This window comes from Schistocerca piceifrons, chromosome 6 (assembly GCF_021461385.2).
Source record: "Schistocerca piceifrons isolate TAMUIC-IGC-003096 chromosome 6, iqSchPice1.1, whole genome shotgun sequence".
Lineage (NCBI taxonomy): Eukaryota > Metazoa > Arthropoda > Insecta > Orthoptera > Acrididae > Schistocerca > Schistocerca piceifrons.
In genome coordinates this window covers 405,488,730-405,515,270 of record NC_060143.1, presented here as the reverse complement: position 1 = coordinate 405,515,270, position 26,541 = coordinate 405,488,730, and the positions used below count along the sequence as shown (strand labels likewise).

General features: G+C 43.5%; 1 pseudogene; it reads right to left on the bottom strand.

Annotated features, from left to right (window-relative positions):
* Positions 1–6,494: 6,494 nt before the first annotated feature.
* LOC124803592 lies at positions 6,495–6,612 on the bottom strand (annotated as a pseudogene).
* Positions 6,613–26,541: the final 19,929 nt, after the last annotated feature.

The window sequence follows — 26,541 nt, the reverse complement described above, 5'->3', positions numbered from 1 at the left end:
GAACTGCTTATAGATGTTGACTCTGAAATTATTGGTATATCTGAACACTTCTTAAATAAGGAGATAATTCAGAGGCTTCCTTTACCAGGATACAGGTTGGCTGGCAGCTTTTCTAGGAGCTCTTTGCGGTGTGGGGGAGTAGCCATGTATGTGAGAAACGGTATCCCATTTGAGTCAATTGATGTTTCAAAGTACTGCACTGAAAAGGTGTTTGAATGTTGTGCAGGTGTGGTTAAATTTAGTGGAGCTAAACTTCTTACTGTTGTTATTTATAGATCCCCAGACTCCGATTTCACAACATTTTTGCTAAAGCTAGAGGAGGTTCTTGGTTCACTTTATAGGAAATACAAAAAGTTAGTTATATGTGGTGACTTCAATATTAATTGTATAAGTGACTGTGCAAGGAAAAGGATGCTGGTAGACCTCCTTAATTCATATAATCTTATGCAAACCGTATTCTTTCCAACGAGAGTGCAAGGGAACAGTAGAACAACCATAGACAATATTTTTGTTCATTCGTCATTATTAGAAGGGCATTCTGTTAGCAAAAAGGTGAATGGCCTTTCAGATCATGATGCACAAATTTTAAGTCTAAAAGATTTTTGTGCTTCAACACATGTTAAATATAGTTACCAACTTTTTAGGAAAGCTGATCCAGTTGCTGTACAGACTTTTGTAAACCTTATCAAGGAACAAGATTGGCAAGATGTTTATAGTGCTGATACAGTAGACGATAAATATAATGCTTTCCTCAAGACTTTTCTCGTGCTCTTTGAAAGTTGCTTTCCGTTAGAACGTTTAAAACAGGGTACTAGCACAAACAGGCAGCCTGGGTGGCTGACTAAAGGGATAAGAATATCTTGTAGAACAAAGTGGCAATTATATCAAAACGTTAGAAACAGTCAAAATCTAAATGCAGCAGCCCATTACAAACAGTATTGTAAGGTGCTTAAAAAAGTTATTAGGAAGGCAAAAAGTATGTGGTATGCAGATAGAATAGCTAAGTCTCAGGATAAAATTAAAACCATATGGTCAGTCGTAAAGGAAGTGGCTGGTCTGCAGAGACAGGTCGAGGATATAGAATCAGTGCGTAGTGGGGATGTCCGTGTTGCTGATAAGTCGCATATATGTACAGTACTTAATAATCACTTTCTGAATATAGCAGGTGAACTAAATAGAAACCTAGTCCCAACAGGGAATCATATAGCGCTCTTAGAAAAAAGTGTTCCGAGACTGTTACCTGAAATGCTCCTCCATGATACTGACAAGAGGGAGATTGAGTTAATAATTAAATCACTAAAGACCAAGAACTCTCATGGATATGACGGGGTATCTAGCAGAATACTGAAGTATTGTTCCACGTACATTAGCTCAGTACTTAGCCATATCTGTAACTTTTCCTTTAGCAGTGGTCGGTTTCCTGACCGATTAAAGTACTCGGTAGTGAAGCCACTTTATAAAAAGGGAGACAGGGATAATGTTGACAATTATAGACCTATTTCTATGCCATCGGTGTTTGCTAAAGTTATCGAGAGGCTTGTATATACAACGTTACTGCAGCATTTAAATTCACATAATTTGCTGTCAAATGTACAGTTTGGTTTTAGAAATGGCTTAACAACTGAAAATGCTATATTCTCTTTTCTCTGTGAGGTTTTGGACGGATTAAATAAAAGGTTGAGAACGTTAGGTGTTTTCTTTGATTTAACGAAGGCTTTTGACTGTGTTGACCACAAAATATTACTGCAGAAGTTGGAACATTATGGAGTAAGGGGAGTAGCTTACAATTGGTTCGCCTCCTACTTTAAGAACAGAAAGCAGAAGGTAATCCTCCGCAATATTGAGAGTGGTAATGATGTTCAGTCCCAATGGGGCACTGTTAAATGGGGCGTTCCCCAAGGGTCGGTGCTGGGGCCACTGCTGTTCCTTATTTATGTAAATGATATGCCTTCTAGTATTACAGGTGATTCAAAAATATTTCTGTTTGCTGATGACACCACCTTGGTAGTGAAGGATCTTGTGTGTAATATTGAAACATTATCAAATAATGTAGTTCATGAAGTAAGTTCGTGGCTTGTGGAAAATAATTTGATGCTAAATCACAGTAAGACTCAGTTTTTACAGTTTCTAACCCACAATTCAACAAGAACTGACATTTTAATCAGACAGAATGGGCATGTTATAAGCGAGACGGAACAGTTCAAGTTCCTAGGCGTACGGATAGATAGTAAGCTGTTGTGGAAAGCCCATGTTCAGGATCTTGTTCAGAAACTAAATGCCGCTTTATTTACCATTAGAACAGTATCTGAAATAAGTGACATTTCAACACGAAAAGTAGTATACTTCGCATATTTTCATACGCTTATGTCATATGGTATTATTTTTTGGGGTAATTCTTCTGATTCAAAAAGGGTATTTTTGGCTCAAAAACGGGCTGTTCGAGCTATGTATGGTGTAAGTTCGAAAACCTCTTGTCGACCCCTATTCAATAGTCTGGGAATTTTGACATTGCCCTCACAGTATGTATTTTCTTTAATGTCGTTTGTTGTTAGCAATATTAGCTTATTCCCAAGAGTTAGCAGCTTTCACTCAGTTAATACTAGGCAGAAATCAAATCTGCATGTGGAATGCACTTCCTTGACTCTTGTGCAGAAAGGAGTGCAGTATTCTGCTGCATCCATTTTCAATAAGCTACCACAAGAACTCAAAAATCTTAGCAGTAGCCCAAACACTTTTAAGTCTAAACTGAAGAGTTTCCTCATGGCTCACTCCTTCTATTCTGTCGAGGAGCTCCTGGAAGAGATAAAAAATTAAGCAAATTCCAGTGTTACATTCTTGATTTTCTTTATTTAAACTAACGACTTGTTTCATTTTATCTGTTTCTACAATCGTGTTATAATTTCATGTATTGACTCGTTCCATGACCATGGAGACTTCTCCTAAATGTGGTCCCACGGAACAATAAATAAATAAATAAATAAAAATAAATAAACCTGGAAAAGAACTCTAAAATATTAGAGCAATACTTTTAGACACTACTAAACTGTGATAAACCTATGGATGTTCTACAGTTCTAGAAGCTAGAAGCCAGCCTCTATTTCAAACCGCCAACACACAAGGAGATCGTGAAAATAATAAAATCACTGAAAAAAAACAGGACACCTGGAGAAGATAAGCTGATTAAGAAGTCTGGGAATTAGACAACGAATACATCACACCCAAAATACAGAATCATCAGAAACATCTGGGAAGCAGAAAAAGTACCAGAAGAATGGAGGTAATCGATAATACACCCGCTCAATAAGAAAGGAGACAAAACAGCCTAATCCCTACGGAGGTATTTCTCTACCGGCTGCGACACACAAAATTCTATGAAAAACCTTGTTAAATCGGCTACAGCCTCAAACAGATCGGCAGATAGGAGAATACCAAGACGGGCTCAGGAAGGGAAGTTCATGAAGTGAACAGATCTGGTGCCTGAGAATAATACTGACAACAGGAAAGTCCAGGAATACCATAGTAACATTCGTTGACTTCAAGAAGGCCTTCGGCTCCATAGATAGAGGAACACTCTTCAACACAGTGGAAGAAATGAAGATGGACAACAAAACGAGGAAGCTAATCTACAAAACATTAACAAATGCAACATCCAATGTTAAGTTTATGGGAAAAATCTCGGAATCATTTGAAATCAAGACTGGAGTGAGGCAGGGAGATGGTCTGTCACTCATTCTATGTAATTCAGTTTTGGAGAAAATAATCAGGACATGGGATAAAGAGGCCTATGGGGTAAAGATGGGGCGACACAAGAATAGAACCATCAACATAAAATGTCTGTCCTTTGCTGATTTCTTATAATCCTGGCAAAAGTGAATCACCTAATTCTGAAAACATATTTGATCAGACAGAGGAGGCTCTTTGACATATTCAAGATGCTGGGGTGGAATACAATAAAAAAGCATTTAACAATTGAGCATTTCGTCAGTATTATACCTATTATGCTAAAATCCAAACTTCAGACAAAGAAGCCCCAAGCAAACCTTACGTGTAACAACAAGAATTTTACAATAAGAATTACTTAGGATTAACCGGTTAAGCTTACAACGGAACATAACAATTTAATGTAATGATAACACAAAAGCCTCAGACACATCAACTCAAGCGTCTAGAAGGCGGCTGGTCCCGGCGGAGCTTCGAGTCCTCCCTCGGGCATGGGTGCGTGTGTGGTCCTTAGGATAATTTAGGTTAAGTAGTGTGTAAGCCTAGGGACTGATGACATTAGCAGTTGTCCCATAAGATGTCACACACATTTGAACATTTTTGGCTTAGAAGGTAACAGGCAGATCTTCAGAGCTAACACTCAGGGAACTACAATCGTAATCGTATTTGAAACAATAAATATTAATTTTCCTGAAAGGAATTTATCGAACTCCATCACCCAAAGAAGTCAGGATTCACTGGGCCGCTAGCGTTTGTTTACCACAGCTATAGGCAAATTTATAGTGGCTACATCAGTGAGGGAAGCAACAACTTCCAATACAAATCAGACTCAATTTTGACCTCTGTGGTCATTAACACAGGTGGCGGATTAGAGCATGTGAAAATTAACTTCAGGCGCAGCTGAAAAATAAGCAACATTAAACAAGTTGTAATTAAAGAAATTTTAAAACACAAAATTGGTTCAAATGTCTCTGAGCACTATGGGACTTAACATCTGAGGTCATCAGTCCCCTAGAACTTAGAACTACTTAAACCTAACTAACCTAAGGATATCACACACATCAATGCCCGAGGCAGGATTCGAACCTGCGACCGTTTAAAACACACAAATGTGGCCCTCAAATATTATCAAAGAGAGGCAGTAAGGGATAAATTCAGTTCTTGAAACGGAGAGATGAAGAACCACAGGCAATCCTGCGCAGCGGGAGCAATTTCAACATGGAAGGACGTGTAGCTGTCAGTAAACGAGTGCCTCTGCAAGGGAAGAACAGACGGCAATGGAAAATGAACAGCACTCCAACATCAACAAGCATACCTCCTTAACGCGGGGTAAAATGGCTCCATCGACACTAGGCCCAAGTATTGCCGAGCAACACGACTTGAGCGACGACCGGCCGCTTATAAAATCGTGCGCCCGTAGGATCTGTGCACATTCCACCGTGAGAGAAATAAGGAAAAGGATCAAGAGAGAAATTAAAATTCAGCGTGAAACGATATCAAAGACAAAAATAATTGAAAGTGAAGAAGAATTACAGGATACTGAATGGAATGAACAATCTCAAGATTACAGATTAAGAGTAAATCGAAAAAAGGCCAAAGCAATGAGAGAAGCATAAATGGGAATAGTGATAAACTTAACATTACTTCGGGATCGCGAAGTGGACAAAGTTAAGGAATTCTGCTTCTTAGGCAGCAAATTAGCCTATGACGGACGGAACTATAAGAACGTGGAAAATAAACTGGCAGTCGCGAGAAAGGTATTCGTGGGCAAAAGAAATCTGCTAATATCAAAGATAGGCCTTAAAGTGAGTAAGAAATTTATGGTAATGTGCGTTTGGAAAGGGCACTGTATGATAGTGAGACATGGACTGCGGGAATACCAGAACAGAAGAAATTCTAAGTTGTTGAGATGTGGTGTAACAGAAGAACGTTGAAAATTAGGTGAAGTAACAACGTAAGAAAAGAGGAGGATCTCCGCAGAATCGGCGAGGAAAGGAAGATGTGTAAAAGACTGACAAGAAGTGACAGAATGATAAGACATCTCTTAAGCCGTCGGAGACTGACAAGAAGGGATAGAATGATAGGACATCTCTTAAACCGTCAGTGGATAATTTCCATGGTTCTAGAGGGACTTGTAGAGTGTAAAAGCTATAGAGGAAGACATAAATTTACCAACTCTTTTAAAATTGTGTCAGTTGTCCGTTAGGATGTAATGTCTGACATGATTTTGTTAAGGATACGGGGATTAACTAACTAAATGTGCATCACTATAGAAAGCTTTCTACTCAGCGCTTAGAGTGTTGAAAAGGATGTTAATTGGTAACTATTGAAGATGTAACCGTGTTATGCAAGTAAGCAAGAACGTTATTGATTAAGTTCAGTAAATGAGTCCACTTCACACTGTGCGAAATGGACTGCATTATTAAATAACATGCAAAATAAACTGCCTAAAAGCTTTGACGACTTTGTTCTCAGCCATATTCGGACAGGGATTCCCTCTTGAAAATTGAAGAAATTGATATCCAAACTCCATACTAATCGTCGCTGATGCTTTTAGTTCATATTGACCTAAAGTAAACTAAACTCCGTCCTAACAGCCCTTGAAGGGCCCAACGCTACCGACCGGCCGCCGTGTCATCCTCATCACATGCGTCACTATATACGGATATGGAGAGGCATGCTCTCCCGGCTGTGTCAGTTTACGAGACCGGAGTCGATACTTCTCAGTCAAGTAGCTGCTCAGTCTGCCTCACAAGGGCTGAGTGCACCTCACTTGCCAACGGCGCTCGGCAGATCGGATGGTCACCCATGCAAGTGCTAGCCGAGCCCGACAGTGCTTAACTTCGGTGATCTGACGGGAACCGGTGTTTCCACTGCGGCGAGGCCGTTGCCTTTAGTTTATATCCATTTGATAAATCCTGTATAAATCATCTCATCACACATAAATCTATCAGTATGATATCACTACTTCGCATAATCAACACCACCAACAGCAAAACAAAACATTGGACAAGTAATCACCTGCTGTCAATATACTACTGGCCTTCAGTAAATAATGAAACACATTTTTATTCTGTGGCAGTTTCGGTGGAAAAAATCCGGAATTTGTTGTGGGACTTCGAGCAATATCCCTGCTTCAGCCCCTATATTTCATGAAGTTCCGATAGATTGCGGTTCTATACGTAGCCTTGAGAATAGCGTCTCTAGATGCGTTTTCTTCCTACCAGATACCTGTTTTGTTTCTTTTCGCGGAAAATCAGAGGATCGCAAATATTCACAGGCACTTGCAGAATGTCTACGGAGATCTGGGGTATCAAAACCAGGATGAGTCACTGAGAGATACGTCTGTCATCATCGTAACAATCCACGCAAACCTGTCCGATTTCCCGCTTGCCGGCCACACGCACACAGCTGTGACTGCTGCTGTGTCGGAACGTGAGGTCATTCTCGTTCAAGGTGGTCGACGGATCACAAATACCTAGTTGCCAAAAAATGATGTCTCTGATGGTAGCGTTAAGACACATGTCCACCATTTGGGGTACTCAAAGGTTTGTGTCCGCAGGTTCCTCGCCACCTAACGGAAGACGTCCGTGTATTGGAGTCCATGAAGCATGAATCCACTAGAAACAGTACGTGTTCCACTGGGAGGTTATTGATGTAGTAAGTCGTTGACTCTATCGTTGACTTGCAGAGTGGTACAACGCGTGCATACAAATCCCGATTAGGCAGGTAGAGTAAGGCTGTAGCACTGAACGAAGATTATGTTTAAAAATAGTGCTTTTGTAACCAAATGAGTGGGGAGTAATATGAAGCTGGAATCCTGAATGGAATCAAAAAATACTTCAACAAAATAAAATAAGGAAGTTGCATTAGTGGCTGAACGCTCCTCGTAAAGATAGTATTAAATATGAGGTCAACAGTGGGTACTGTGACTGATTGCATTTTCCTGACATATACGGCGTATATTACGTATTACACACGCAAGTGTATGCAGCTACTTTCACAGAGTATAGTTGCGAACTTAATTGATGTAATAAATGAAAGGTAACACACTCCAACAACTCTATGGAGACCAAGAAATACTGGTATTTACACACTCATTCTTTCATCAAGATTCACATCTTAAAAATCTTTTATGGTTCCGTGCCTACTTCCTAATTTTAGTGTGAAATCATTGTATCACTTAGCTCGACATATTACATAGAAGGAAAATAGCCAATGATTCATACCTTCGAATATGTATCGTTTGACTTCAGATTCGGACGTACTGGGAAGGAGCGAGGTGGAAAGATATATTCCTTCATCTCACTCATATTTTACGAAGCTTTTCCTTTCACATGATGAAAATTATACGTTGATTGTTCGAAGAACCTCACGACTAAATGTTGGCTCACTGTTTCTATTACAAATTAAAGTTCCGACCCGCCTTCCTACTACTCAGCTGAATAAAGGGACCCTCAGGACACATATACCAAGCAGGCGAGAGAAGCTATTTAAAATGGTTCAAATGGCTCTGAGCACTATGGGACTCAACATCTTAGGTCATAAGTCCCCTAGAACTTAGAACTACTTAAACCTAACTAACCTAAGGACATCACAGACACCCATGCCCGAGGCAGGATTCGAACCTGCGACCGTAGCAGTCCCGCGGTTCCGGACTGCAGCGCCAGAACCGCTAGACCACCGCGGCCGGCAGAGAAGCTATTTACTGGCATTGTCATTAACGGTACAAATTTGCTGTTGCAAACTTAAAAGATCATCCGATACATTCAATTCACTTGCAGACTTACTGCTAAAAAGTTTTGTTAACACAGCGACATGTACGACATATATAATTGTTTATATAAGTTTAACAAGACGGTCCACGGAATACAAAGCAAAGAACATACAGCCGAAAATTTAAGGCAGCAGTTAGCTTAAATGCAATTAGATTCATTCTTTCTGTCTACCCTCTAGTTGCAACTAGGAAACCAATTTGATCAGTACTGTGCTAAAGGGGAACACACTGATTAGCAAATCGTGGTGAATGCGGTCGGCTCGTGAATATTCAGCGCGTGGGCCAACAGAGGTAACTGCGAAACACGCTCGTTTAAATAATTCAGCATAGTCAACCAGTGGGCCGGTTCATCACTAAATCAGGATTCCGCTGTGTAGGGCAAATGCTTGTCAAGCTTCCAAAGAGAACGAACTGCATCCGATACTCATGGAAAACAAGCAGCTGTCTCCTCTTGAAACAAAAATAAAGATGATCTCAAGATTAAGGGATAACCTATTCAGTGCTGTCCACCACAATATTCGTTTTAACTGAAAAAACGGCTTACTTAACATGATCGTCATCAAAACACGGACAAACGTCCATGAGTTGCACTTCTGTTTGTCTGGTTAGCACTAAAAAATCCCATACATGATAGAAAGAAGTAACTGCACAGTCAATTTTTCTTTTGTTATTTCTGTCACATGTCTATAACGGAATACGTTGTTCGATTGGCAACGTAGGCAACTACACTACGTGATCAAAAGTATCCGGACACCACCAAAAACATACGTATTTTATATTAGGTGTATAGTGGTGCCACCTATGGCCAGGTACTCCATATCAGCGATCACAGTAGTCATTAGACCGAATGGGGCTCTCACAGATTTTGAACGTGGTCATGTGATTGAGTGTCACTTGTGTCACACGTCTGTACGCGAAATTTCCACACACCTAAACATACATAGGTCTACTGTTTCCGATGTGATAGTGAAAGCGAATAGGCTGACCTCGTCTGTTGACTTATAGAGACCACCGACAGTCGAAGAGGGTCGTAATGTGTAATATGCAGACATCTATCCAGATCAACACACAGGCATTCCAAACTGCATCAGGATCCACTGCATGTGCTGTGAGACTTAGGCGGGAGGTGAGAAAACTTGGATACAATGATCGAGTGGCTGCTCATAAGCCACACATCACGCCGATAAATGCCAAGCTACGCCTCGCTTTGTGTAAGGAGTGTAAACATTAGACGATTTAAGAGTGGAAGAACGTTGTGTAGAGTGACGAATCACGGTACACAATGTGGCGATCCAATGGCAGAGTGTGCGTATGGCGAATGCCCGGTGAACGTCGTCTGCCACCGTGTGAAGTGCCAACAGTAAATTTCGGGGCGGTGGTGTTATGGGGTGGTCGTGTTTTTCATGGAGGAGGTTTGCATTCCTTGTTGTTTAGCATGGCACTATCACAGCACGGGACTACACTGATGTTTTAAGCACATTATTCCTTCCCACTGTTGAAGAGCAATTCCAGGATGGCGATCGAGGACCTGTTCATAATTCACGGCCTGTGGCGAAGTGGTAACACGACAATAACATCCCTGTAACGGACTGGCCTGCACAGAGTCCTGGCCAGAATCCTGTAGCACACCTTTGGGCTATTTTCAAACGTAGACTTAGTGAGAGGCCTCACCGACCGACATGGATACCTCTCCTCAGTGCAGCACTCTGTGAAGAATGGGCTGCCAATCCTCAGAAACCTTCCAGCACCTGATTGAACGTATGCCTGCGAGAGTGGAAGCTGTCATCAAGGCTAAGGGTGGGCCAACACCATACATAATTCCAGCGTTAGTGATGGAGGGTGCCACGAACTCGTAAGTCATTTTCAGCCAGGTGACCGGTTAGTTTTGATAACATAGTATATTTTTCTTCGGAGAATGCAGTGTGCTTCTCGAGAAAAAAGTCTTCCTCAGCATCGATCAGTTTACCTTCATTGATCGATTAATGTTCACGCAGAAATTTCCATCCGTTACATCACGCACAGTGTTACTATCAATGATAGCCTTTTCAGTTCACAATGGTCTCTTTAATATTGGATTACAGAGGGCCAGACTGATCGGACACATACGTGGCATAATGGTATTTCTCTCAGAGCTGGAACATTTTACCTAATGTTACAAGCCAGTCACACACTCCATGGCAACGTCAACAAGTGAGTGTTCTGACGCCCCGATGATCGTACAGTTTAGTACTGGTAAGCGACTTTCAGTTTCACCACTAACTTTACATATAGCAGATGGGATCTGCTAATCACCTATTACCATTTTAGGTGTAATTCGAAGCGAAATGCGTCTAAAATAGGCTCCATCACTCTAAAATGCTTTATGTGAATTAAAACGCCCTCATTCAGAGACAAATAAATCCTTCTCACAGACAAGGTCTTCATCGAGCTCAACTACTGTGTCTTTCAAACCCCAACAGTACAACATCATGCACCCTCCAGGAAACGAACGACTATATTACACATGATGTAATAGCAAATAGGTTAGGGAAACTTGATCGCCGTAAAGTGAATGGAGAGTAGATTCCATTTGCCGCGCTGTATGTCAAGCATACGGCACGTAACAGAACACACGAATATACAGGGTGTTACAAAAAGGTACGACCAAACTTTCAGGAAACATTCCTCACATACAAATAAAGAAAAGATGTTATGTGGACATGTGTCCGGAAACGTTTGATTTCCATGTTAGAGCTCATTTTAGTTTAGTCAGTATGTACTGTACATCCTCGATTCACCGCCATTTGGCCCAATTGAAGGAAGGTAATGTTGACTTCGGTGCTTGTGTTGACATGCGACTCATTGCTCCACAGTACTAGCACCAACCACATCAGTACGTAGCATCAACAGGTTAGTGTTCATCACGAACGTCGATTTGCAGGCAGTGCAATGTTTACAAATGCGGAGTTGGCAGATGCCCATTTGATGTATGGATTAGAATGGGAGAATAGGCCGGCCGAAGTGGCGGCGCGGTTCTGACGCTGCAGTCTGGAACCGCGAGACCGCTACGGTCGCAGGTTCGAATCCTGCCTCGGGCATGGATGTGTGTGATGTCCTTAGGTTAGTTAGGTTTAACTAGTTCTAAGTTCTAGGGGACTAATGACCTCAGCAGTTGAGTCCCATAGTGCTCAGAGCCATTTGAACCATTTGGGAGAATAGCCGTGGCGCGGTACGTTTGTATCGAGACAGATTTCCAGAACGAAGGTTTCCCGACAGGAAGACGTTCGAAGCAATTGATCGGCGTCTTAGGGAGCACGGAACATTCCACCCTATGACTCACGACTGGGGAAGACCTAGAACGACGAGGACATCTGCAACGGACGAGGCAGTTATTCGTGCAGTTGACGATAACCCCAATGTCAGCGTCAAAGAAGTTGGTGCTGTACAAGGTAACGTTGACCACGTCACTGTATGGAGAGTGCTACGGGAGAACCAGTTGTTTCCGTACCATGTACAGCGTGTTCAGGCACTATCAGCAGCTGATTGGCCTCCACGGGTACACTTCTGCGATTGGTTCATCCAACAATGTGTCAATCCCCGCAAATGTTCTCTTTACGGATGAGGCTTCATTCCAACGTGATCAAATTGTGAATTTTCACGATCAACATGTGTGGGCTGACGAGAATCCGCACGCAGTTGTGCAATCACGTCATCAACACAGATTTTCTGTGAACGTTTGGGCAGACATTGTTGGTGATGTCTTGATTGGGCCCCATGTTCTTCCACCTACGCTCAATGGAGCACGTTATCATGATTTCATACGGGATACTCTACATGTGCTGCTAGAACATGTGCCTTTACAAGTACGACACAACATGTGGTTCATGCACGATGGAGGTCCTGCACATTTCAGTCGAAGTGTTCCTACGCATCTCAACAAAAGATTCGGTGACCGATGGATTGGTAGAGACGGACCAATTCCATGACCTCCACGCTCTCCTGACCACAACCCTCTTGACTTTCATTTATGGGGGCATTTGAAAGCTCTTGTCTACGCAACCCCGGTACCAAATGTAGAGATTCTTGGGGTTCGTATTGTGGACGGCTGTGATACAATACGCCATTCTCCAGGGCTGCATCAGCGCATCGAGGATTCCATGCGACGGAGGGTGGATGCATGTATGCTCGCTAACAGTGGACATTTTGAACATTTCCATTAACAAAGTGTTTGAAGTCACGCTGGTACGTTCTGTTGCTGTGTGTTTCCATTCCACGATTAATGTGATTTGAAGAGAAGTAATAAAATGAGCTCTAACATGGAAAGTAAGCGTTTCTGGAAACATGTCCCCATAACATAGTTTCTTTCTTTGTGTGTGAGAAATGTTTCCTGAAAATTTGGCCGTACTTTTTTGAAACACCCTGTATGCAATATCTGATATGTAACTATTCATAAATACATCACAGATGAGAGTGTAACACACGAAATCTCTGATGACAATACTTTGCGACGTGACACAACACTTCTACACATGCTACGGCACAGTTATGTTACGTGGGAAAGTCCACTTGTAAAGCGAAACACTGTCATTGGAGGCCCTCAGGCCTCTCCTATATACTGATGGTCGTTTCCGTGTGGATACTATGCAGAGTTCCTAGATACATTCCGCTGATCGGACCACAAGTGGTGACATAGGATAGTGACTGTGAAGTGTTTCAAGATTGTCATTTAAGGGTCAATGTTACTAGTAAGAAGTTCGAAAAGTTCTTGAGTATTTGCTTTAAATTTTTATACGATTCGTTAATAAATCTCCAGACGAACATAGGCTACACATTAATAATAAACAGAGTGGGCCATTTTAACCCATAATTAGGAACAGCTCTGGAAAGAAATGAGGTTCAGCAAAATGTTTTAAACGAAAGTTGTTGGTGGGAACGACAGTCACGCACTGAAACCAGTAGTCGTGATCTTGAACGTGATTTGCAAGGTTATTTGAAGTTTAACGATTTATCTTATTTGTTATTTTTATTTTTTTATAATCGAACCCTAATATCTGACTTAATATATGAAAACACCGACCAATTTTAGATGTAAAATGATACGTTATTAAAGATCATGGTAAGGTTTCATGCAGGTCAAATAAGTAGATCAATGATATACGGTTTAAGTGTGTTTGTTGTATATTGAAAATTGCAAAATAACATTTATAAGTTGTGATATATTTCTTTTTGCCAATAATCATGTCAATTAAACCTTAGAAGTTCAAATATCTCTTCGCTCTTTCCAAATCGACATCAGAAACAGGGGTTCCAGTGAAACAAAACTCAAACATCGAATGAACCTCGATAACTACATTTAAGATCGTGGTTATTGGTAATAATACGTGACCTATTATGCCCCAGTTTGTATCTAACATTGCATTTGCTGTATCTCTCCTCTACTCCCAGTTAATCCCAACTAGAACTGAAAACGTATTTGCATATTTGACCTTCACTGAACTTTGCAATCACCTTGAATAATGTATCATTTTATACTTAAAAATTTCTGCTCTTTCCGAATCGTAAATCAAATACTACGTTTCTAATTTACAGAATCACTCTGACCTCCAGATCACGTTCAAAATCACGTTCATGATGACGTTCATTAGTAAGAATGCGAGGCCGTCTATACCGCATACCGTCTTTTTGCAACACGTTCTTCTGTACTTCATCTCCATCCTGAGTTATTCCTCACTATGGATTAAAATAGTCCACTCTGTATATGGCATACAAATATACGAAGAAGTTGAAAAATATTAGCCAACCAGTTGAAAACAAAGTTTTATTAGCTCTTGAACCAGGTTCCGGTGTCTCTAAAAATATCTTCTTCAGAAGGAGGCGGCCATCTTACATCACTTGGTGGTATTTTTTGAAATATCAACACTTAGATCGAGGACTAATGAACTTTTGTTTTCCAACTGGTTGGCTGACTTTTTGAACCTCAGATTTATCCAGTTTATGGTTCGCAGCCCTATTTCAGTTTTTTGTACAAATATACATTTAAAATGTGTACTAATATTTGGTGTCTGCACACCCGTTTAATATCGAGTGCCTGTTGTTGTGATGGTCTTCAGTCCTGAGACTGGTTTGATGCAGCTCTCCATGCTACTCTATCCTGTGGAAGTTTCTTCATCTCCCAGTACCTATTGCAACCTACATCCTTCTGAATCTGCTTAGTGTATTCATCTCCTGGTTTCCCTCTACGATTTATTGCCTCCACGCTGCCCTCCAATACTAAATTGATGATCCCTTGTTGCCTCAGAACATGTCCTACCAACCGATCCCTTCTTCTGGTCAAGTTGTGCCACAAACTTCTCTTCTCCCCAATCCTATTCAACACTTCCTCATTAGTTATGTGATCTACCCATCTAATCTTCAGCATTCCTCTGTAGCACCACATTTCGAAAGCTCCTCTTCTCTTCTTGTCCAAACTATTTATCGCCCATGTTTCACTTCCATACATGGCTACACTCCATACAAATAATTTCAGAAACGACTTCCTGACACTTATATCTATACTCGATAGAGTGCCTAGGAAGCCGTTTTCTCAGATCGCTGTGCAACAACTCAAGGATATCGTATTAATGGAATTTACTACAGTAAGTTAAATTGACAGTACCAAATTTTGCGTATTCACAGAGGAGTGTCGCAAGCAAATGGCGACATGCAAATAATCAACGTCCTCCCGTACATGTTATTTCAATGCAAGCAAAATAATTCAGTTCATATGTCACTAATGTAGTGTTGTATGACGGCTCGTATTCCACTCCGTCGCGGCTGGGCGGAGTGGCGCTTATATTCTCTTCGTATAGAGTCAACTCCTCCCTTGGTGTCCGGTTCGTCAGCGCACTATCGGTTGACGTCTCACAGTGCTTCCTGATCTTCCATTCCTCATGTTATGTTATGTTAAGCGGGGACCTAGAAACCACGGAGAGGCTCCCTCCCCGCCTGAGCCGCAGTGGTCCGCAACCCCACGACGACTACCGCAGTCCACTTCGCCTCTCCGCCGCCCCACACCGAACCCAGGGTTACTGTGCGGCTCGGCCCCCGGTGGAACCAGCCCGCATTTGCCGAGGCAAATGGGAAACCGCCTAAAAACAATGTACAGACTGGCCAGCTCACCGCACCTGGACACAAATCCGCCTGGTGGATTCGTGCCGGGAACCGGCGCTCCTTCCCACCCGGAAAGCCGTGCGGGTTCCATTCTTCATAGTCTTGCCGGAGCTTGTCATTACCTTGAAAATATTTCGACCGTTGTTCTTCAGATTTTGAACGATACTGCAATACACTTTCGGACGGACATTGGATATGTAAACAGGAAAAAGATTGTTAGCAAAATCCTTGAAAAGTTCTTGACCAATTTACTTCAAACCGTAACATCATTCCCTAACAAACATTTAGACAGACATAGGCTATATATATATTTTACACATATGGTATACAAATGTATAAATGCTATACAAAAGAATAACATTGTTAGTGAAAATGTCAAAAAATTTGTTAACCGATTTACTTCAACCGGTGTTCGGTTGTAATAGCCGCTAAATGCAAATTTACTTCGGTCGCAAAGATCGATAAAAGTCCAACTTTTGCAAAACGCCACCAAGTTCATCAGGCATGGCGGTCGTCATGTTGTTATAACATACGCGATAGACTTACTCAAAGTGACTGGCAAAATGCACTTCTAGATTCAAAAAGCTAAAAAAGAATCATTTTCGTGTAACGCAAAAACAAAAGAATTTGTCTAGTTCGTGAGTAGCCCATATATAATTTTGAAGCTGGAGAGGGGAACAGCGTCCTTAAGAGGGGAAAAAATTTCAGCAAAGGAAACGGCCCATTACTAGTCACAGCAGGTGTGGAACTTTAAAAGCCAATCTTGGAGACATCAAAAAGCCTGTGGAGCTCCACTTTGCTGAAGACTGAGTGACCAACGATAAACTGAAATTCTCCCCCGAAGTATCAAACGAGCGGGAAGGTATTCCTAGTGTCGCTCCTGCCGCTGCCAACTCTCAGCACTAGGAAGAAGCCAGAAGCAATTTTCAATTGATGGACAGAGTTGAGGGTGTGCCTTTCGAAAGCAGTTTTCTGCTAATTTCCTTTTCTAGAATTTTTTGTCACTGATTTAAGTTAGATGCCTCTCTCCGGCAATTTTTCATTTTCTAAAACTTTATCGATTTTTACTAAGATGCAATTTGTAGCTTATTTTATTTTCTTCGACATCTTCTGATATTCAAAGCACTGTGCTGCATTTAAAAAATTCTAATGATGAATATTCATTTCTGTTCGCCTTCTGTTGTTTATTATGTCAGTTGTTCCTGGTAAAATAAAGTCACCTTCGTATATTCGTATGTCAGTTTTGTTGAATTTTCAGACTTCTCTTTAAAGTAAAACGAATTTAGTCCACATTCGCAGTAATTACATTCCATCCTTCTATTATCCCCAACAAATCACCGAATAGCGGGTTTTAGAACCTAATGTTTGTTTCTAATTGGATCGACGCGTTTACAAAAGCTGCTAACTGCATTCATCGGGTGCAAAATCTGATAAGTCAATATATCACTTAAGATTTTAACATATAAAACATAATAGCAGGTTTCAGTCATTAATACCGAGTAATTAACTATTTTTCACTTCTTTTTAAAAAAGAAATGAAGTCTTTAACTTTAACAGCTTGGCTGAGGCGAGTTTTCCGCGATTATCTAAGTTTCACTTATAACGCAGTTACCGGCTTTTGCATCTTGGCTACTCAAATATTGTAATGGGTGAGAGATCTGGAGAAAGTATTGGTCAGGGCTACAAATACCCTCTGTACGAAGGTAAATGAAGACAGCATTAGTATTATACGGTGTTTCGTTATCGTGGTGAAGTATGATGTCGCTAAGACGGCTAATACAGCGCACGGCCGATTCAAAAATATAACACCTGCTGTCCAAATACACCGCTGGGTGCTTGCCTACCTAGAAAGAAGCCTATTTCCGTTCTCAAGGCATGTGACGTGGGTGCTACCCAGTGAGGCCGAGTGACTGACACGAGAACTCCTGGCAGAACGGAATGGCGGACCACGACGTGGCTGTCCTCATTTCTAGGCTGCACAGTGCTGCAACCCATTGTAGTGGCATCACAGTATGTCTCTGAATGGAAGGGAAGGCGTGGCTGCCATTCTTATGCGCTTTGTAAGTGGTGGGTTCTTCTTCATGTATGCAGTGGACTTTTTACAACTTTTGGTAAATTTCGAAACAAGCTAAACGGTCGATGTTAATTGTATACCAGTAAATGTAACGTAATCTTAAGTTACATGCCATTCGGTATACCTCACTTACGTAATTCGTTTGAATCCGTTTGTTATTACGCCCCACAAAATTGTAAGTATGAAACGTGCTCCTTGGGCGTGGCGGAATGGAACGGGACGGACAGAAAGGGATACTCCCCCCGTTCTGCCCCGTCATTTTTGCATGTACGTAGATTTCAAGCAAAATATTTCTTTTTTTCCCTTTGCTTATTCAGACGGCGCGTCCTTACATTAGAAGTGCGGTATTAAACCAATGGAAATTGCAGTTTCAGCCACTTTGTCTAATGAAATAGGAATTTTACGGATATCTAAGGAATTTAACGTGATCAAATCAACGTTGGAGAGATGTGTTTGTGAAACTAACAATAATCCAGACAACAGATTTTACAAATCAGATGGTAAATTTAGAAATATGATCAGTGCAGATCAACTGCCGTGATAACTGACTCCCGTTTTGAGAATCAATTACAGGATGCCATAGCAAGCACAGTGATACGTGGCGCCGTTGGCGCCAGTTGCTTCTCTCTATTCACTTAAGATCTCTGTGACCAACTCTGCATCGCGTGGCCGCGGCTTTACTCTTTGGTCACCTTTCGGCTATTTAAGCGCACGACGCTATGGGGAGAGGGCGGTCATCTCGAGGGTTGGATACCCTCACTTCGAAGTCGACGGATTACACAGCCTTGACTACCCTCAGGGTGAAATCTACGGTTTCGAAACGCCTGTTGCTGTCCATCTGTCTGTCTGTCTGCCTGTTCCTTCTTCTCTCTGTCTGTCTACCCGGCTGCCGGCCGGCCATTGTCGCCCATCCGCCGTCGCCGCCGCCCTGTGCTCGCCACCGTCCGTTCGTCTGGCAGCCGCCGCCGCCCGGTGCTCGTCGCCGTCGCTGCCGCATCCGCCGCTGCCGCCACCGCTGTCGGCCAAGGATTTTGGGGCCCCCCTTTTGCCGTCATCGTCCAGCCGCTGCCCAGGGGGATTCGCTGGACCGCCTTCTCCGCCTGCCGCAGGGGCAGCCGCCTCTCGCACTTAAGGCTCCCACGCCGCCGCCTCCGCCGTCACCGCAGCTACCGCCACCGCCGCTGTCCTTCACTGCCGCCATAGTCCTCGCTGCCGCCGCCGTTTCTCCTCCCTGCCGCTGTCGCCGTCACCACCCTCACCGTCTTCACCCCCACTTGCCCACCAGCACCATGTCCCAACCCACCACATCCATCTTCATCTCTCCCTCGGCTGCTGAGCTCAACTGCTGCCGCCATCCCCATCCTCCCTTCCAACCCTGTCCACCGCACTCTTGAGCCGTTCTCGGCTGTCACTTCTCCCGACTCTCCTTCACCATTAGCTGTCGCCCCATCGCCATCTTCAGACTTCCCAATACTCTCTGTACCAACTACTACAGGCTCCCAGCTGGTACATATTTCTGCCTGCTCCACCACAGTCTCTGTGGCACCCATGGTCCCACCCCTGTATCACCCACGCCTCAGGGAGGAACTGCCCTCGATTTCTCCCCATGCAACCCATCCCCAAGCCCTTCCCCACCCTGCCCTATCAAAGAAACCTGCTAAGCGCCCTAATGTTCACACTGCCCCAACCCTCCTCACAAAGAAAACGCCTGATCACTGCAATCCACACACCCCCATAGACGTGACCCTGGCCCCCACCCCTACAACACCATACACCCTAACCTTCATTCTCTCCAATCCTGACCCTCAAATACTCGACGCCGACACATTCACCTTGGCCATCCATAAATACTTCTTCAATGACCTCATCTTGCTTCTCAATCCTCGAAAGGACTTCGTCCTCATTAAATCTCCCAATGCTCCCTTCCACACCAATCTCCTCACCAAAATCCCATGCACTGAATTTTGCTCATGAGCCACCCTTACTCCCTACCACACCCTATCCTCTCCCCGACAGCCTCAATCTCCTCGATGTCTGGTGACCTTCACTGCCACAAGCAAGAGGGTTGTCATATGCCACCACCTCCAGCAGACGCCTATGGTCTGAAGATGATCTTATAAAAAGATCGAAACCAAGCACCACATTAATTAAATTTATGTGATCAAGACTGCTTCTAGTTTATTCATGATCATGAAGCTTAGCCACATAGTCAAAGAGGCTGAGGTGTTGGCGGAACTAAATTCCCATCCTGACACTGAAATCTGCTCAGCCCATTGCATCATTAATGATGCTGGGCCGACTTACCTAATGCTCCTATTCACTGAATCCTCCTCCTCCATTGACTGCCTCCTTACAATTGACCCCATCTGTTACCCCCTCCGATACTACTCCTGCCAATTCTGCCTAAAATAGAACAACTATGTCACTGTTGCCTGCAAGAGCCCCCTACTTGTCCCTATTGCAAAGCTTCCCACATCTTGAAGAACTGCCCATATCTTCCCTCTCCCCCCTCCTGTAACACCTATAATGAAAGCCATCCTAGCTACTCCTCAAAATGTAAAGCAAAACATCCTCCTGTCACCACTGATCTCACCATCCCTGTCCACCCTCTTGACGACTCCATCCACCCCAACAACTTGCTCTGCCCTCCCCCTACTGCAGAGGACATCATCTGCTTTATCCACCATCAATTCCAATGCTCCCACACACTTTCCCAAATCGCCCTTGCTGCCCGTTCCATCTTCCATCTCACTACCAATGCCATCTACTCCCACAACCAGGCCCAATTCACCTTCACTCCCCTCACTACCCTCGTCTAAATCTCCCCTCTTATGGTGTGACAACATTACAGTATCCTGTATCATAATATTTCCTCCCTGCCCACCCACAAACTCCTCTTCCTCCACACCCTCCATCGACACCAAGTTGATGCCTTATTCCTAAATGGAACCTTCCTTCAACCCCATATCATCTCTACAGCTCCTTACAGCCTCCAACACACTGATGACCTGTATCCCCTGTCACATGGCAGGGTGGCTATCAGCCACCTGAAGCACCTCCCTGTTTGGCCCCAACATTTCCTCAACAATCCTGCCGAGCATCTCACCATCAGCTTCTTCTTCCCCACCCTTCCCATAACATGTGCCATCATCTATATCCACCCTCATACATCCTCCACTCCATACGACTTCCTGACCCACATTGACCCACCTTCTCCACTTACGTGATTACCACAGACTTCAATTTCCACAGCTGTGCTCCTGTCAAACTCGAGTGGTGGCATCTGTTTATCACCAGCGTCCAGGGAGACCTGGTACCCCTCCCCAACATACCCGACTTGAATCCAACACCACTCCCATCGTGATCTTAGCCTCTCCCAAACTCCTTGGGTGCATCACCACAGATGTCCTTGACCTAGTTGGCAGTAACCATGCCTGCAGCCTCCTCACGATCTCTGATGATGGCTATCCCGTCCCTGTTCCTCACCCTGACATTCCTCCTAAATTTTTCCATGACTACCTGTGCACCAACTGTATTGCCTAACAGAACTCCATCCACACCCAGGTCCAATGCCACAATGGTACCCACAAATCTCCTGATGACATCTCCCAAAACACTGCCTTCCTCCAGCAGACTCCGTCTGACGCTGTAGCCACCCATATCCCTACCAAATCGATGCACACTCACTGCCCATCACTGTCCCCACAGGCGATCCTTCTCCTTCATGAACCCCATCCCCTCTGCTGATCCTTCCTCTACACTTGTGGCTGGGACACACTCACCTGCCAATGACAATTACGACATTTGCGACATGCTGTGCCTGGTGACAGACATGCACACAATTCCACGCCACGCTCCCAATAAACTCTTCCAAGTTTTGGTCTGCTTTCCACTGCCTTACTGAGAATCACCCTACCTCGCAGTAGCCTCTCCTCCTTGATGACCATCCTTTTCCTGACAACCTCAGTAAGGCCAACCACTTGGCCTCACATCTATCTTATGTCTTTTCCTTTCCAGATGATTCCCAATATGACTATTTTCTCTGCCCTGATGTCATCGAACGTATGAATACCTTCATTCTTCGCCTTTCTCCTAGCTTCCAGTACCTGGGCCACATACCACCATCTGAACTTAACACTCTCATCCCCACACAGGACATCCACTAAACGCAACACTGCTCCTGGCTAAGACCGCTTTACCTACCACCATCCCAAACACTGTCCTCTCTCCTTCCATGTAGTCCTTGCCGCCCTCTACAATAAAATTCTTGTCATTGGCTTCTACCCTGACCTGTGGAAAACCTCCCGTACAGAGACTGCTTCTTTCTTGGTGTCGGGCTCGTCAGTGTACTATTGGCTGACGTCATCTCACAGTAACCTTACTCTTCTGTTCTTCATCGTCTTGCCATAGCTTTTTGTTAAGCCAGAACATAATGCACAAAGACAAGCTGGTATTTAAAGTAGTTTACAGAGACCTTCACAATAGTTTGACCATTGTTCTTCAAATTTTGAAAGATACTGCAACAAACTTTAGGACCCAACATGCCTCCATCTGATTCCTCTTCCTATCGCCCTATGTTTCTCACCTCGGTGTTCAGCAAGCTCTTGGAATCCATCCTTAACCGGCACATCCATCACCACCTACATGGACACCACCTCCGCCCCAGCACCCAATGTGGCTTTCGAACTTCCCTCTCTGCTGGTGACATACTCCTACGCCTCACTCACCTCGTCTCCCTCCAGATTAACTCTCGTCGCACTACTGTTTTTGTCTTCCTCAACTTCGAAAAGGCCCCATTCACAATGCCAAATCCCACATCTTCTACCCATCTGTGGGTGTGCCCCAGGGCTCTGTCCTCTCCCCTCTCCTCTACCTCCTGCACATGGCAGATATGCCCCAATAACCCCTCCCCCCATCCACCTCCTGCAGTATGCCGATTACACCGCCTCCCTTGCCCTTACTCTTACCCTTCAACCACCCCAAAAACGTTCTCCAGACTTTCCTTGGCCTTTTTGGTACATGGTGTAAGCATTGGCACCTCTGAATCAATCCTGCTGACCCAGGCAATCAATGTAGATCGTACCACCCACTCCTTCCACCTCCTTGATTTTTCCCTTACCATCTGTGGCTGTCCCGTCTGCCTTTACCCCACCATCATCTATCATGGACTCACCATTGACCGTCACCTCACCTTGATCCCTCATCTCCACTGTCCAATCCAAAGACCACAACCGCCTGCACCTCCTTAAACTCCTCTCTGGCTGGTTATGGGTATTTTGCACTCCTCTACCATCCTCCACACCCACAAATCCTTAATCCATCCCATCCTTTTTTATGTCAATCCCACCTGCATATTGCAGATATATGCTCCCAAATTTTATAAGTCCCTCCAGATCCTTGAGCACCACACACTCCACCTCACCATCGGTATTCTCCTCCCATCCGCCACGCGGTTCCTCTATGACCCGATTCCTTTCCCCTATCTGCTCCTTTTCCTAGAATGTATCTGCATCCTCTACACCTCCTGCTGACTTGATCCCCCTCATCCCCTGCTTGCTCCTTTCCAACACCTGCCCGCTGCTGTGCCTTCACAGTTGTATTCCCTGACATTCCACCTATACACCCTTCATCTCCTTTTTCGAGGTGGCTTCCCCTCACTCCTCCTCCCAGATAATGTCATCTCTTCCACGATTTATCCCTCCTATTAACTTTGATCCTCACCTTCCTCTCCCTCCCTCTGTCCTTTCCCTGGTTTCCCTCTCCCGCCTTCCATCTTGCTTTTCTCCATCTACTCACTCCTTGACTCAATTCTCTCCTCCTGAAGTCCTTTCCTTTTCCCCTCCACCGTCATCCTTACCCCATTTTCTGTGTCCACCCTGCTCCCCCCTTTTCTGTACCCTCTCTCTCCATTGGCTCTCTCTTTTTTGGTTTTCCTCTCCTCCCTCTTTTTCCCCTCTCATCTGTCTGGGTCCTCCCCACCCATACACATCTGCCTTCATACTTTATAGTGCAGTGTTTTCCGTGCGTGTTCAGCGTTGTGTGTCCCTTTTTTAAAGTGTTGCCAACAGAAACCAGACAGTTGCCGTGTTTTCTTTGTTTTTTTTTTTTAGTTGGACCTGTCTATTTCCTAAATGTTTTTGAGTAGTATCACTGACCGCCTTGTCTTTTATGTTTTCCTCAAAATGTTTTCGCCATGTACCAGTTTTACACAGTCACCGTTTTATTCACCTTTTTTTATTGTTATATCCCCTCATTATGGTTTTTAACTTAATCTGTAGGCTGTAGAGCGGCGTATTACGCTGGTGCCAGCCCGCCCTCCTCGGGGGGGGGGGGGGGGAATCGCTGGTTTTGGTCGGTTGGATGGTGCTCCAATGTGCAGTCTGGTTGTCGGCGGTCGATATTTGCGTATGCTCTGTTTCTTTCTGGCACGTGGACAGTGGGGCTGCGGGCGGAGACGTGCGTGCCGTCGGCGAGTGTGGCTCTGAGCACTATGGGACTTAACAGCTGAGTTCATCAGCCCCTAGAACTTAGAACTACTTAAACCTAACTAACCTAAGGACAATACACACATCCATGCCCGAGGCAGGATTCGAACCTGCGACCGTAGCGGTCGCGCGGTTCCAGACTGAAGCGCCTAGAACCTTGGCGAGTGTGTACGGCATTTAGTGAGAGGGCGATGGTGTCGTCTGTGCTGCTAAACGACGCGAGAGAATGTGAGAAGTTTATTACTAATGCGTTACTGCTAACAGAAGAAGATAATTTTGGATTTGTATTATTTCAATTAACAACTCTTTTTCCTGGTTAAGTTCTGGTCCTTCAGTGATGAAGTTGTAAATTGAGAAAGGACAGAACCAGTGGCACACTTTTAAACTCCACTTGTTGCAACATGTTTATATTGTGAACATTTTAATTATTAATTCACAAAGTGAATAGCGACAGCCTTGTGGCAATGTAGCCAATGTTGTCTGATGTGGTGTTATGTATAGTATGCTGCTGAACCGTGGCTTCGAGTAGAAGTGTACATAGCTTAGTTCTGTCCCATGTGTGTGAGTGTGATCGAAAAATTTTGTGGGAATAATTTGTGTACATCACTATTTCAGGTTAAGTGGAGTGCTGAATGTGAATGGCTTGTGGGTCACTGCTCTGAAATTTTTCTAACGTTTTAAGGATTGTTACTCTGTATACTGCCCAGTTGCTGTGTGGTTTTATGTTGTTGTTTCAGTGGTATAATTAGTGATTAGTGGAGCGTGTCGTCCGTTGTAGCTGGTCGTTTAACTGGGGGACGACGCCTTGGCGGCGGCCAATTTGAGTTGTAACCGATAACGTGGTCTCTGTGTTCATCAGTAGGCTCAAGATCTCCGACGATTTTAAGTTGAGTATTTTATTATTTGTTCCTGATGACGCCGAGGCGTCCGTCTTTCCTTCTTCACCGTTCCTTTCAGCTTTCACTCAGATTCGATCTGTGTTGTAGTTTCCGCGCACCTCTGATGTGCCATGTCACTGAAATTCTGTAATACCTGAAAGATACCTTTCATTGTACCATGTTTTTAATATCCTACTCTGAGAGAGATTTGTGAGTTGTTTTTCCTGTTATGTCTTAAAAGGTTTCCTGCTTCTGTAGGGGTTTTCTCGGTAAACCATTTACTCTTCGTATGGTTCTTAAGCTTAATGTAAAGAGGGTTTTCAAATTATTTATTGTTTGTGTTTGAGTTTGACGTCCGCAGACATTTTGTATGTTTAGTGACGCTTAAAATTCTAGGGAAATTATGTATATTAACTGGTGTATTGTTAAGTGAAACCTATTGGAAATTTCAAGCCGGAGTTTGTGTCTGATTGGTAATTATTGCCTTGTCTTTATTGAGATGCAGTATCTTTGAGTGTGTGTCCAACGTGTCACACAGTAACGAAGAAAAGGGTCTGAAAAGAGGTCAAAATGCCAGGATGAGGAATTCAACAACAAAACAACTCTTTGAGGAATTGAAAGCTGGAAAAAGCTAATACTGTTAACAAGGGAAACTCCTGCAACTGTCGTATAAATTTGAAAGTGGTTTTTCTGTGTTGGTCCTATATATAGATTTCTATCACAGAGTGATCCTCTTCAGTGCAAGACTCATAGAATTATGCAGCAATACAGCTTCGAACACAGGTTCTTATCGTGAAGAACATGTCCACTAGCAGTTTGAACCTCAGCAGCTGGTTGGCATGTTCTTCACGATGGATGCTGCGTCTGCAGTTGCATTTTGTGCATGATTGTATACGTCGACAGGGCTTACATTTACACTGGAGGTCATCACTCTGTGATTGAAATCGTTATGCAATAGTGGGATCCAGTCACAAAAGAACTAACTGAACAGAATCAGAGCAGATGAGGAATAAAAGGGGAAAGATATTGGAATAGAGTGCATCAGTGGCAAGAGGATACTGAGTGTGTGTGTGGGGGAGGCGTGGGGGCTTCAACTCCTTTTAAATTGGACGCTGGATCGTATGCGAGAAATGTTTCAAGTGGGCACACAATTCGTATACTGGCAGGCAGTGACGATGATGAAGACTAGCAATTAATAGTTTATGGTTATTAAGCACTGAAGGTAATTTTATATTTTTCAGAATTAGATTAAAATATTTTCTTATTTTTAATAACGATTTTATGAAGATTTCTCATTCCACAGTCTAAACTTTTAGTTACACAATTTTATGCCTCAGTTTTCACGTGATATTACTAGTAGTTTCAAAGTTTATGCAATGATTTCGATGTTTACACAGTAACTTGACCAGAGATTACCTCCTCTCATTCTGCCACGTGAGTGCGGCAGAAAAAAAAATACAAGCATTTCTTTGACAAGTG